Source organism: Cajanus cajan, chromosome 9 (genome assembly GCF_000230855.2).
Source record: "Cajanus cajan strain Asha chromosome 9, NIPB_CcT2T_4, whole genome shotgun sequence".
Classification (NCBI taxonomy): Eukaryota; Viridiplantae; Streptophyta; class Magnoliopsida; order Fabales; family Fabaceae; genus Cajanus; species Cajanus cajan.
This window is the reverse complement of record NC_138525.1, coordinates 50,875,589-50,889,333: the sequence shown is the minus strand read 5'-3', so window position 1 is coordinate 50,889,333 and position 13,745 is coordinate 50,875,589. Positions and strand designations below refer to the sequence as shown.

The 13,745-nt window shown below is 32.9% G+C and overlaps 1 pseudogene; it reads right to left on the bottom strand.

Moving 5' to 3' along the window:
- Positions 1 to 1,566: 1,566 nt before the first annotated feature.
- Positions 1,567 to 3,162, bottom strand: LOC145951639 (uncharacterized; annotated as a pseudogene).
- Positions 3,163 to 13,745: the final 10,583 nt, after the last annotated feature.

Sequence of the window (13,745 nt, the reverse complement as noted above, 5' to 3'; positions counted from 1 at the left end):
GAACTTATTGCAACTATTAATTTCAAGACCATCCCTGGCTCTCAAAACTAATAGGTGATTCGTTCTAACTCTAGATTCAGAAAACGTTTTCCAACCAAATTCTAAATCCAAAATCAGAGATAAATGATCAGTTCATCAAAGCATTAAGAATAGAAACAAATCACTAACATAGAGTAATAGATGAGATATATATATGAATCAAAGATAATACAAAGGAGTTCGACGATTACATCAATCCCAACCCTAGAGCTTAGCTCTCCATAGTACAAGAAATCACCAAACAACAAGATGAAAGGTAGAAGGAGAAAGAAATCCTTTGAAGAATCGCGTCCCCACGAGCTCCAAAGTGCTCTGTTTTCTCTCTTTTCTTTGTTCTTCTCTCTTCGTACAGCTTGATAATGATCTTTTCTCTCTCCTCTGCCCTTATATATGTGATGGAATTAAAACAGAGTAAGCAGGAAAGAGAAGAATCCGCTCAGCGCCTTGAAATGGCTGAGCGATTTGAAGAATTCTTCACCATGAAGTAACCTAAAGGGCTGAGCCCCTTAAATCCGCTGAGCGCCTTAGAGATCCTTCACTGCTAAGCAAGCACAAGTAGGGATGACAAATATACTCGTACCCGCGGGTAATACCCGAACTCGTCCCGACTTTGACGGGGAATACCCGGTTTGACCGGGTACGGGTACGGGTACGAGTAAAACCCGATATATTAAATCGGGTACGAGTATGTACTTACCCGCCCCGTACCCGTACCCGTACCCGTCCCCGTTTCTATTTTTAATTTAATACCCACTTTCAATTTAATTATATTAAAAAAAATTAATATTTTTTTATGTGTAATTATTTATAATAATATGAGATAAAGAAATAACTTAATTATAATTATAATATAATTAAAAAAATAATTTAAAAATATTATATTTAAAAAAAATAAAAATAAAAAAAATTTGACGGGTACGGGTATGGGTACGGGTATACCCGATACCCGACGGGGACGGGGATGGGGATAAAAATCACATACCCGACGGGTACGGGTACGGGGATGGGGATGAGTTTAGCTTGCGGGGATGGGGACGAGTATCATGAAACCCGTACCCGCCCCGTCCCGTTGCCATCCCTAAGCACAAGGGTTGGGCGCCTCAGATCCGCTAGCGCCTAAGAGACAGAGAGCATCCTTCTTCTAGGGCCAAATCCGCTCAGCGGATTGGAGTGGCTGAGCGCCTAGGAGGTAGAGAGCACTCCTTCTTCCAGGGTCAGATCCGCTGAGCGCCTTCAGTTTGGTGCACTTTTGGAGGGCTCTCTGGCTTGAATCCGCTCAGCTCTTTTGAATGGCTGAGCCATTTTCTCCAAATTTCAAAACCTACAAAATAAACACAAAATTGAATCAAAAGCTTCATCGCTCCCTGTACTAACATAAATCAAAAGTCCTTCTTTGATTCTAAGCATATATAGACCAAAATAATATCAATATGTACAAAAATTGTGCTAGATAAGTGTCTTAAATGCATATTTAATCAGATTAGTTAGACACTTATCAGAAACATCTCTTGACAAAGCAACATATAATTAACCATGACTAAAAACATGTCGCGGAAGATAAATTTCAACATTTGGTATTTTTTGTCCCTGTGACTTATTTATGGTAATTGCAAAACTTAGTTTCACAGGAAATTGTTTCCTAATAAGTACAAAGGGAAGTCCTGCACTTTCTGTTGTCTTATGTTTAATTCTGGGCAAAAAAGATCTTTTTCCAGCATTATGACCTGTTAGGATTTCAACATCCAACATATTCATAAAGAATCCACGACATAATAACCTTGTTCCATTACATAAGCCAGCTTTAGGATTTATGTTTCGCTACAACATCAATGGTGCACCTTTTTTAACCTTCAGATTATGTGGTGGAAAACCACCTGGAGTAATAAAGTGCAAGTATTCTTGTTGATATAAGTTGCGTGTGTCCTCTTCAACCTCATCAAATGATAACAAATCTCGTTCTTCTCCTAGGAAATGGTTGATGATAATGTCATTCAGATTTTGAACGTCCTCATTTTTGGGTGTTAGTATGGCTTTTTCTACCATATAAGAAGCATCCCATGTATGAGATTCTAATTGTGGAAATGTGTCACGAATAAGTTTTTGTATTGAATTTTTCCCTTCCCATGTTATTTCAAATTGATGAGGTACTTTTACCATATCATCACATTTGGTAGGTTCAGTACCATCTCCAATGCGCATTAGATATTCTGCAAAATTAGGATCTTGTAATGATCACATGTTTCGTCTCAAATGTAAAACCTTTGTGATATGCCATAAATGAGACTTAACAATACATGCATATATCATTTGTGCCTTAGTACCTTTTTGAACAACAGGAAGCACCTGACGAAAATCTCCTCCCAATATCATAATTTTACCACCAAATGGAGCATTACAATCCATAATATTCTTTAATGATCTGTCTAATGCTTCCAAAGCATATCTATTTGTCATGGGTGCTTCATCCCAAATGATTGTTATGGTTTCTCTAATTAGTTTTGCAAGATCAGACTGTTTACTTATAGAACAAAATGAATATGCCTTTACATTGATTAATATCTTAAATCTAGAATGTGCAGTTCGACCACTAGGTAATAGTGTTGCAGCTATACCAAATGAGGCAATTGCTAAAACAATTTGTCCCCTGCTTCTCACTTTTGCAATTAAAGTGCGATAAAGGAATGTTTTACCCGTTTCTCTTGGTCCATCCACAAAGAAAACTTGACTTTGTTTATTATTGATAACATTTATAATGGCATTGAATGCAATTAATTGATCGTTATTTAATTTAAGCACAGATTCTACATCTTCATTATCTACCTGGATGGATAACTCCTCTTGTATAACCCTTGGCATCAAAGAGCTATGAGTATTCTCCATTGTTATTGTTGGCAAATCATAATTTGTGATTTGTTTTCCATGTTGAATCAAAAACTCATTCAAATCCTTTAATAACATGTTAATGAAACTTGTTGTCGCAGAAACGCTTGTTGAAGGATAGTCTTCCATCATGTAGGTGTAAAAATGATCCCAAAGTTGTCTAACATTGGTTGGTTCACAAAAGATTAATATAGTTACAAACAAACTCCTTAAAACATAAGGCATTCGTAGACTTGATGCTTCAACTAAGCATTCATGAATACTATTTCTAAAAAGCCCCAATGCTCAGCCGCTTTCTTGAATGTGGTAAAACATGTTCCATTTGGTGAAAACATATCTTCCCAACTCATTGGACCTTTTAAATGAGATAATAGAATGCATAGGTAAAATTTTTCTCCTTCTGAAGGAGATACTGTATAAATCCTACCAATGACTTTCTTTTGTGACCTTCTTCGGTACCATTCCTTATCCCCCTATGCCAATAATAATGTTCTGGAATCTCTCTATACAAATAACTCCTTGAATTTGGATCTCTGCGATTTAGGGAAAAGAATTGTGTCAACATTGTTTTGGAGTTATGGTCATTGTTTAGAACATCAGTGATTCTTTGATGATTATAAAATTGCACTTGCTAGCGATTTGGTAAGTGAATTTGTAATCTTTCAACAGATGGATATATTCAATAAAGAGTAAATCTTAATATCTTCCACAAAGCTTCTGGAGCACAAATCCGTCTTGCATCAATATATTGTTGAACCTCATCTAAATTTGAACCTCTACAAACCTCCATTGATATTCGATCTGGACCTTTGTAGACATATTTATATAAATACTTAATACTTTTGATGTTACTATATACTTTCACATTTATATGACAGATGTACTTTAAGAGTAACCAAGGGTTATAAGGAACCACCCATCTGTTATCAATAATGACATTTCTATTAACAGATACTCGGTGGTTAAATTGTCTTCTATATGTGGGTATGAGTCATTACCTTGGAGTGTCTCTTGGTAAAATTGTTTTGGATACATTTTTTTGCACTGACCATTCTTCATACATGGAGAATTGGGATTCAAAGTTCCGCAAGGCCTATGAATCACGTGCTTTAGTACAACCTCATGCAATTGTGGTTCATCTTCAAATTTAGGTATTTCTGCCCTCAGAACGCTATCATAATCTTCTGGGTCACGTAATTTGTCATTACTTTCTAAGATCAACAAAATATGTACATGTGGCAGTCCACGCTTTTGAAATTCTGTTACATACATGTAACTTTTTACCTTTCCAAGGACCCCTTTATTAATCATATCCTCCTTCAATTGCTCAAATTTTGATCGAAATATTCTTGTCAGCAAGTCTGACCGATCTTGTGGTGTTTGATAAGGGCCTAGTTGAGATGATATTTTGCTCCAAGAAGGATTACATGCCATTATTGTGAGGAAAATGTCCGGTTTACCATCATTAAGCACAATAGTCATTCTATCTTCATAACGTTGTGTCAAGTCACGACGACTACCAATAAATGATGATGATAATATTGTTCTTTGACCGATATTTTCTACAATAATAATTTTAATTTGTTGGTTTTGCTAAATCACAATGAATATTATTGAAATAAATATGACATTCATAAATATTATGTTAATTACCTCCAATAGTTTCCATGTAAAGTATCTTGGAAACCTTGATATACTTCAGCACGAATATTATTTTGATGGTTTCAAATCCACCTTAATCTCCCTAATTCCATTTTCACATAGTTGTCTACAACATATTGTTGTAAAAGTATACCAGACTTTAACAATGTAGATTGATCATGTGGACGAATTTATAACACAGGTATTAGTGAGCACTTCATAATTTAATTTTTACAAATATTTTTATAGTATATAGAAAAAATACCTGAAGGATGTAACTATAATATTCTCGACATGAGATATTTTGTCCATTATCATTTTTGGTGTTGAAATCCCAACCATATGTCCCAAAAGGTAATAATAATGGATATTGCAGTGGATCATAATATCCTACTGTTTCTTGAATGTTCACCAAATTACCATCATGACTGACCAAATTGATATCTCGTCCACGTGACATTGATTCTGTGTCTCCACCAACAATAATTGCGGCAACTTGGGAAATAGTTGGAAGATGATATTGTGGTTGATTAGCAGGATGTTCTTTAATAAGTAGACTATATTCGTGAACATTTGATCAAAGTGCAAGTTGTTTCAATACATGCACAAAAGGATTGCACTGATATAGTATTTGTTACAACTTATAAACTATGGATTGATGAAGTTGAGGGTTTTCAAACATCCTATTTTGTAATTCATGATCTGTGTCATAAATGTACAATTGCAAGAAACGTGGCCTACAACCCTATTTGGATAGAATCCTCCAATGTTGTGATATATTGAACCTTAAGCACGAAAACTATATATACCACATCCATTTGCCACAACATTTTGATCAAGATGAACACCAAGTGAAGTGAATGAAAGTACATGGTTGCAACTTCTAATATGTTTTCCAAAATGTTTCCCTTCAGATGTAGAGTCCATAAAAATATCAAGCAAGTCTTTAGGAGCATTAATTAGTGAAAAATTAACTTTTCCACCATAGTAGCACATATCTTTTGATTCATGATAAAATAGTTGTGCTTGACATCGTCTACATGTACTTGGAGTTGGTAATTGAGAATTAGTCATTCTCATGGTATTTTGAAAATTTTGAGCATTATTATGTGTTCATGAGAATTGAGATGACAATTCTGCGTTATTTAAGAAAGTGATAATGAATTTTAATAAAAGTAACAAAATATATATACATGTGTGTGTGCACGTGCGCACACATGTATAGTATATGGTAATTAATAAATAAAAATAATGCAAAATAATACGGGTCATAAAGAAATTGTGTGTACCTTGAATACTTGCTTCTATATAGTATTCACATTTTACATTTCCACTTCCATGAAATTTGTATTATTGTAAATAAAAAATAGCATTTTTAAATTGTAAATTTATAGTTATGATATGTTAAGTGAATAAAATGTGTGAATATATATGATAGTTTGTCATAATGATATTTAATTTGCACTAACCATTAACATTGTTATTAATGTGTATATTACTCTGTCTTGCTTCATTGTCATTTGTTCCTTGAAACCTTGTTGGATGATCTGCATGATTATTAAAAAGAAAAAAAAGGAAATGTATCCATACAAAAATTATAAAGAATTTATTAAAATAATTAAATAAATATAAAATTTAAATAGATAATGTGACATAATTTATTGTCAAATAAAAGAAATAAACAATTATGAATATATTTGAAATTCATGATGACTAACCATGAATAAACAATCGGTCCTGCTTCATTGTCATTTCTTCCTTGAAGCCCTGGTGAAGAAAATTTAAATTGTAAATGTTTACAAAAAAAAATAATAACTTCACCAAAAAGAACAAATAGTTTTTAAAAAATATATTAAAAAAGTTATACACAACTAACCATGACCAACGTGACCAATATTTGAAAAACTTGCATTTGTTTGAATGTTACATATTCTTTGAAACTTAGTAGTCAGAGCTAATTGTCGTACATATGTCAGTCTTCTTCTGCTGTGAAAATTTGCATTTGTGGAATCTTGAAAGGTTATGTTTGACAAATTATTTAATATCTCCGTGGTTGTACACATATGTGAATTAGTTGGATGAGTTGTTGAACATGATGTATGTACTTAATTTTGTTATTGTCTCCTTTATTGGTAATTTCTACGTTGCCTAAACAATTGTTGTTGTCTTTGATCCATGTTCATTCGAATCCTTTTATTTCTATAGTTTTGTCTCCATCTTTCTCATTGTTATTCTTGTGGTTGACCATTTGAATTTGACATATTGTTATATAGTTATCTGTCAAATAGTATTTGTGGACAATTATATATTGAATTCTTATTAAGAAATAAATAAATAAATGTAATAATCAGTATTATTAAATTTTAAATAAATGGTGAAACTATTATTTTGTTAAAGAGACAAAGTGTATGTTTCCATATAGTACAAAATAAGTACAATATTAATTTTAAATTTGAAGATAAAATTCATATAGAGTCACGAATTTCCTAGGCCCCACAAATATATATATTAGTAGAAAAATAAATATGACTATAAAGAGTTGAAAAGTAATAAATTAATAAAATTACATTAAGAAAATGAGTTAAAAACTACCAAATAAATAAGCAACGGCTGTTATGATATTAAAAACATAAATTGAGAAATTAACATAGTTTCATGGTAAAAATTGAATAAATTTGAGAAAAACATTTACTTTATTATTTTTAAGTTTAATTTAATATATATATATATATATATATATATATTTATTTATTTAAAAATAATGAGTTAACATTATTTATTTTACAAAATGACCAAATTTAATATTTACTGTATAAATTATTAAGATAATTACATGGTATAAAAATGACTAAATTATGAATTTATTGTAGAATTATTTTAAATTTTAATTTTTAAAAATTTATAAATAAATCAAAATTTAAAATTAATAACTTTACTTTATTATTTAAATTTTTTGAATAAATTTATATGATTATAAGTTTTAAAATGAATATTTGAAATTTTTACACTATTAAAAATTAAATAAAATTCAGAGTTAGGCATAACTTAAATTTGGATTTTTAATAGGTTTTGTAAATTTAATATCGTTGAAAAAATAATGAAGAAAAATAAAAATCATTGTTAAAAAAGACTAAACTTACATACTTAGTTAAAAAAATGTATAAAATAACTAATTGTTGGAAGTTATAGTTAGTTATTATTTTCTCTTTAGTATGCAAAATACCAACTATTGAGAAATACCCATAAAAATACCAACGATGATGAGGATTACAGCCATGGTTCCGAAATTGATAAAGCCTAATTTCGTTGGCCTTCAAGAATTTCGATGTGGACTCTTGATACTTCATTTTAATAAACAAAATTGACGTAATATATTCATTTCAAAATACACTAAAATATGAACACTTTGATTATCTTCAAGTTATTGTTCAATTTTAACAAAATTTTATATACACGTATAAAGTGATATGAACTTTCAATCTAACGGTTGGATTTACAAAATTCACATTTAATATAAAGTTATTGAACGATGTAATACTTAGTAAAAGTTACACCGGTGTAATTATAACCCTCTCTCTCTCTCTCTATATATATATATATATATACACACACAGAGGAGGGATCCTTTTACTCTAGGAGTAAGTCTACCTAGACTTACTCCGTTCAATAACTCATGTTTTACATCAAATTTTAACGATTCAATCGTTCAATTTAAAGTTCTTAATGCATAGATCAAATCTGCAATTTTTTAGAAAATTTGAAAATCATTTGATACTTTATTTCATTAATTCAAATTGACAGATAATCATAAAATCATTTTATACATTGATTCGAATTAATGAAACGAAGTATCAAATGATTTTCAAATTTTCTAAAAATTTGCAGATTTGATCTATGCATTAAGAACTTTAAATTGAATGGTTGGATCGTTGAAATTTGATGTAGAACATGAGTTATTGTAGGAAAGATCTGGCCACTAAAAGAGATTTAAAAGAGCTTTCTGCAAACATAGAAAGCATTCATAAAACCCAAAATCTCATCCTTAATAGGATTAAGAATTTGGAAGAAAAACTATACAAAGATTTTGAGCTTATAAAGACTATATCTACCCAATAAATGGATAACTAGATAGAATCTCCAACCAACTCTCTAAACTTTCACTAGGGACTAGTATCCCTTCCACACAAAGTTCTAACAAATTCATTCTTGCCAAGCCAAGAAAATGAACATTAGAACACAAACTCTTCCTTTTATAGGAACCTCACAAACCCTTTCAGGTCATACACCTATTGCTGAAGCAATAAACCAACTACCAGGGATCCTAGATAGGTTCTTTAGAAGAACAAATTCTACTACTAGACAACTAGAAGAAATAGTAGACATCCAATCTAATATAGACATTGGAACAAATGCTAGGATAGATTCCCTTAATCCTAGACAACTTTACAATCTAAATTGGCTAAGTTCTGATAAAACTAGTTTATACAGATATCGTCGATTAGATGTTATCAAGGCATTGAATGACAAACACACCTCAATTATGGCTCTTCCAGAACATCTATAACAACACCACAAACTGCCATAATGATAAATAAGAGAAATAGTCTCTCAATCAGATTCACTGATTATAAGAATATACAAACTCCTGATAGAGATGAAGAAGAGGAAGAACCTCCCAGAAAATCTCTTATGAATTTATGGTGTGGTTCATATTTTGAATCTTATATTCCAAATTATGAACAAGAGAAAAATGATGAGAGTTTACTAGGGGAATGTCAACTCTCACACAAATTACTCCTAGCTGTAGAAAAATGGGAAAAACAAAAACAACAGGTTGAAATTTTTTCCCAAGGTTACAAAAATGAAGAAGAAGACTCTGAAGAAGAGGAAAATGACTTCATCTTCAAGCAAAAATTATTTTCACAAATTAGTAATGAAATTTGTGAAGATAAGCAAAACCATGACCTAGATGAGATTCTAGAAATAAATCTTGGTAAATGGTATGACAATGAATTAGATTTTAAAAACAAATTACATCTGGACAAAATAGAAATACAATATGAAATATCATAATCATTCTCTGAAATTTCAGAAACACAGTCCTCCATACATTCTTACAAAGGTTTCATGGGAGATAGTTACAATGGTAGCATCAGTGTTCCAAACCAGATTCACCATTTTGTCTATAGCTCAGAAACATATGATTTAGGATTCATTCCTAGAGAAAAGGTCGTTACTCTTGCAGATTTTTCTATAGGAGATAACATAAAATCTAAAGGAAAGAGACTGCCTATTAAACCTAATTTCAATATGCCCTCTCTTTTGTTAAATATAGGAAGTGTTGACCCCCAACTCTTGTCTAATTACATAGAAAAGTGGACTTCTACTATTATACGTGACTATATAATCCACCATGAAAACCATGTTTCTAATAGTCAAGAAATGATAGCCAGTGCTGAAACGTATATTGGAGATATTGCTAAAGCTTGCTGGGAATCTTTCAAACAAACCTTTCCTGACCATGTTAAGATAAATCTAATTGACCTAGGACCAAATATCTACAATTTTTGTAGTATTATACAAAGCATTTTTACTGCCTAATCTGTCAATAATGGGAACACTTTTAGACAAAGAATTTATCTAGGTAACTTAGAAAGACTTTCTATAAGTTACTTTGGTAAAATCAAGGAATTTACACAAGATTATTTGATGTATGTGTAACATCCCAGCAACCCGCATGTGGATATTGTCCGCTTTGGCCGCTGCCCTCACGGTTTTGCTTCTGGCAATGGCACGCATGCCACCCCAAAACGCGTCCACACAAGGAAGGTATCCACACTCATATATATGGCATGCTTCGTTCTCCTTCCTAACCGATGTGGGACTTCACAATCCACCCCCCTCAAGGAAGTCCAGCGCCCTCGCTGGCACACCGGCCCGGGTCCCGGCTCTGATACCAAATGTAACATCCCAGCAACCCGCATGTGGATATTGTCCGCTTTGGCCGCAGCCCTCACGGTTTTGCTTCTGGCAATGGCACGCATGCCACCCCAAAACGCGTCCACACAAGGAAGGTATCCACACCCATATAGCAACACCCGCATGTGGATATTGTCCGCTTTGGCCGCAGCCCTCACGGTTTTCCTTCTGGCAATGGCACGCATGCCACCCCAAAACGCGTCCACACAAGGAAGGTATCCACACCCATATATATGGCATGCTTCGTTCTCCTTCCTAACCGATGTGGGACTTCACAGTATGCCTCTATAGCTAGAGGATTCATAGATAGAAACTTAGGAGAAAATTTTTTCCTTAAACTTCCTAGTAAGTTAGGGAAAAAAATTAGGGACAGCTGGAAAAATGACCAAATTGACCCAGTCATGAACAATTTAGCTGTCAGGATACAACACATCATGAAAGTGATGGAAGACACTTGCACTAATATAGCCATAAACAAACAGATAAAAATGGCTGATACATATATCTATAGGCATATATACTCCCCACAACAATATCACAAGGAGGTTAGAAAGAAGAAAAAGCCTCAACAAAAATATTTGTCTCCGTCTAGAAACCATAACTCTAAAAGAAAACAACAAACTCGTAGGTATTCAATTAGAGCCTCTAGTGCTAAGAAACCTACCCTTAACAAAGACAAACATGTCAGAAAAATCAAAAATAGCAAAACATACACTAAACAATTAGAATGTTTTGCATGCCACCAATCAGGCCATTACTCTCACTAGTGGAAAAAACACTTTTAAAATCGGTCATTTTGACTTTTAAAATCGATTCTCTAACTGATTTTAAAAAAGCCGATTTTAAAAAGTGGGACTTTTAACATCGGTCGCTGACCGATGTTAAAAGTGGGACTTTTAAAATCGGTCAACAGTGGCCGATGTTAAAAGTGGTTAATTTTTTTAAAAAAATATTTGACTTATTTTAGGAGGATCCCTGAACAAAACCTGCAAATTAATAAAATACCAGACAATTCATATGTTTTTAATATACCAAATTACATACAAATGACAAGAATTGGTAAATGTCAATCATATATGTAATCAAAGTAACTTACAAATTATGATGCATCCTAAACTACAAAATGAGTAAAACTATAAACATAACTCGTAGCTAGCCAATGTTTCAATGAAAAATGTAGCCTATTGCTCCCTAATGGTGTTTATATCTTCTAGCGACAATGATGATCGATCTATAAATATCTATTAAGAAAATTTAGAACAATTAGAAGTAACTCTTAAAACATGATAAAATGGAAACTTAAAATTTAGAAAAATGCAGTTGTCTCATATGCAGTTTCCCCAATTGAGATTGGAACCTACATGATACATATATAGAAAACATGCTTCAAAGTTCAAACGGTTTCCAGATATTATTGTAACAGGCACTCAGATCTACTTTTAACATAAGCACTATGTCATGTCATGAGCAATCAACAAAAGCAAACACTTGTATGAGAGTAACCAAATTACATGTAACAAGTTCAATACCCAATATAACGTTGAACAAGTACTCGTGTAGGTTTCCTGTCAATGGGAGATTATTGGTCTCGAGTTAGATAAACTTTATGGTGTGAATTATTACTTGGCAATCTGTAGTACAAGGAATGAAACTCAAACAAATACAAGAAGTCCAAATTCCTTCCAGTATACATTTTCAAGAATAGTCACCTGCAAAATCCTCATTGTTAGATAATGAAAATCACCCTGTGCACATGAACTCACTAGAGGAGAGAATAATGACCTCATTTTTCTTTTTGTCCTTTTCAGTGCCACTATTTGCTCTAGTTGGAAGAGGTTTGTACTCCACTTCAGTCCCGGAACCTACCAAAAGGAACGTTGCATGTTCTTTATCATCATAAAGAAATTGATCCGCAAAACTTTAATATGATTTTTATGGTAAAATGTCAGTGCCAAATATGCAAAGAAAACAATAAACATGATTAATTAAAGAAGACCTTTTTGATTATGGTTTCCTTTTTCCATGTTTCAAATCCCTTAAAGAATGCTTTTGTTGATGCGCCTGAAAGACAGTGAAATCAATGAGAAGTGTAGCAAAACAAAGAATGACTAAATGAAATCAAAGTTACAATGATCGTTACCTATAAAAAGAACAATAAGCAATATAGTGACTATCCAATCAGGAAATACAACGTTGAAGACCACTCCAATGCTGATGCCAAGCATGAGCATTGGTTGAATGAGAAGTGCCAATTCATAGTCGAAAAATGCCTAAAACTTTAGTCTGGAACGGCCCCAGAACGGGCCGTTCTGCCCTAAAACGGGCCGTTCTGCTTGCAGTACAAGTCGTTCTACTTGTAGTACAGGCCGTTCTACTTTCAGAATGGGCCGTTCTACAAGCAGCACGGGCCGTTCTGGGCCGTTCCAGACTCAAAATTTGCCCAGAACAACGAAATAAGAGACATGAAAATAGAATGTTACCTTGATGTTGTATTCTTCCGAGAAAATGAGAAGTTGCACACTTCAGATGAGAGTCCGAGAGAGTAAAGAGAAGAATATATGAAATATTGAAGCCAAAGAGTAGAGAATGGAGTTAGGCGGAGAATGGGAGCGGAGATAGTAGATTAAGTCTTTGATGCTACTTTTAAAATCGGTTGTTCAATAACCGATTTTAAAAGTGATACTTTTAAAATCGGCTATCAAATGGCCGATTTTATAAGTCCCACTTTTAAAATCGGCTCTTCAAGAGCCGATTTTAAAAGTAGCGTCAGAGACTTTTAAAATCGGTCATAACGTAGCCGATTTTAAAAGTAATGCCATTATTTACAAAATTGCCACCGCGTCACTTTTAAAATCGGCTACCTTATGACCGATTATAAAACCCCGATTTTAAAAGTCATTTTTGTACTAGTGTCTCGAGATTGCCCTAACAAAACAAATATCTTCACAAGAGAAGCTGAGTTAATAAAAAACTGTAGGATGAACCTAATCTCTATAGATGAAACAGTTCCTACAGACTCAGAGATATACTCAGTAGTCAGTTGGTCTGATTATACTTCTGAAGAAGAAGAGGTAAGCAAAGACTACAAAATCATAAATGATTTCATTAACAATGAGTACAATTAATTATACCCAATTATGAATGATAAGTACAACAAATATGGTGAAATATTAGATGATCTAGGATATAGTCTTATGAATAAAAAT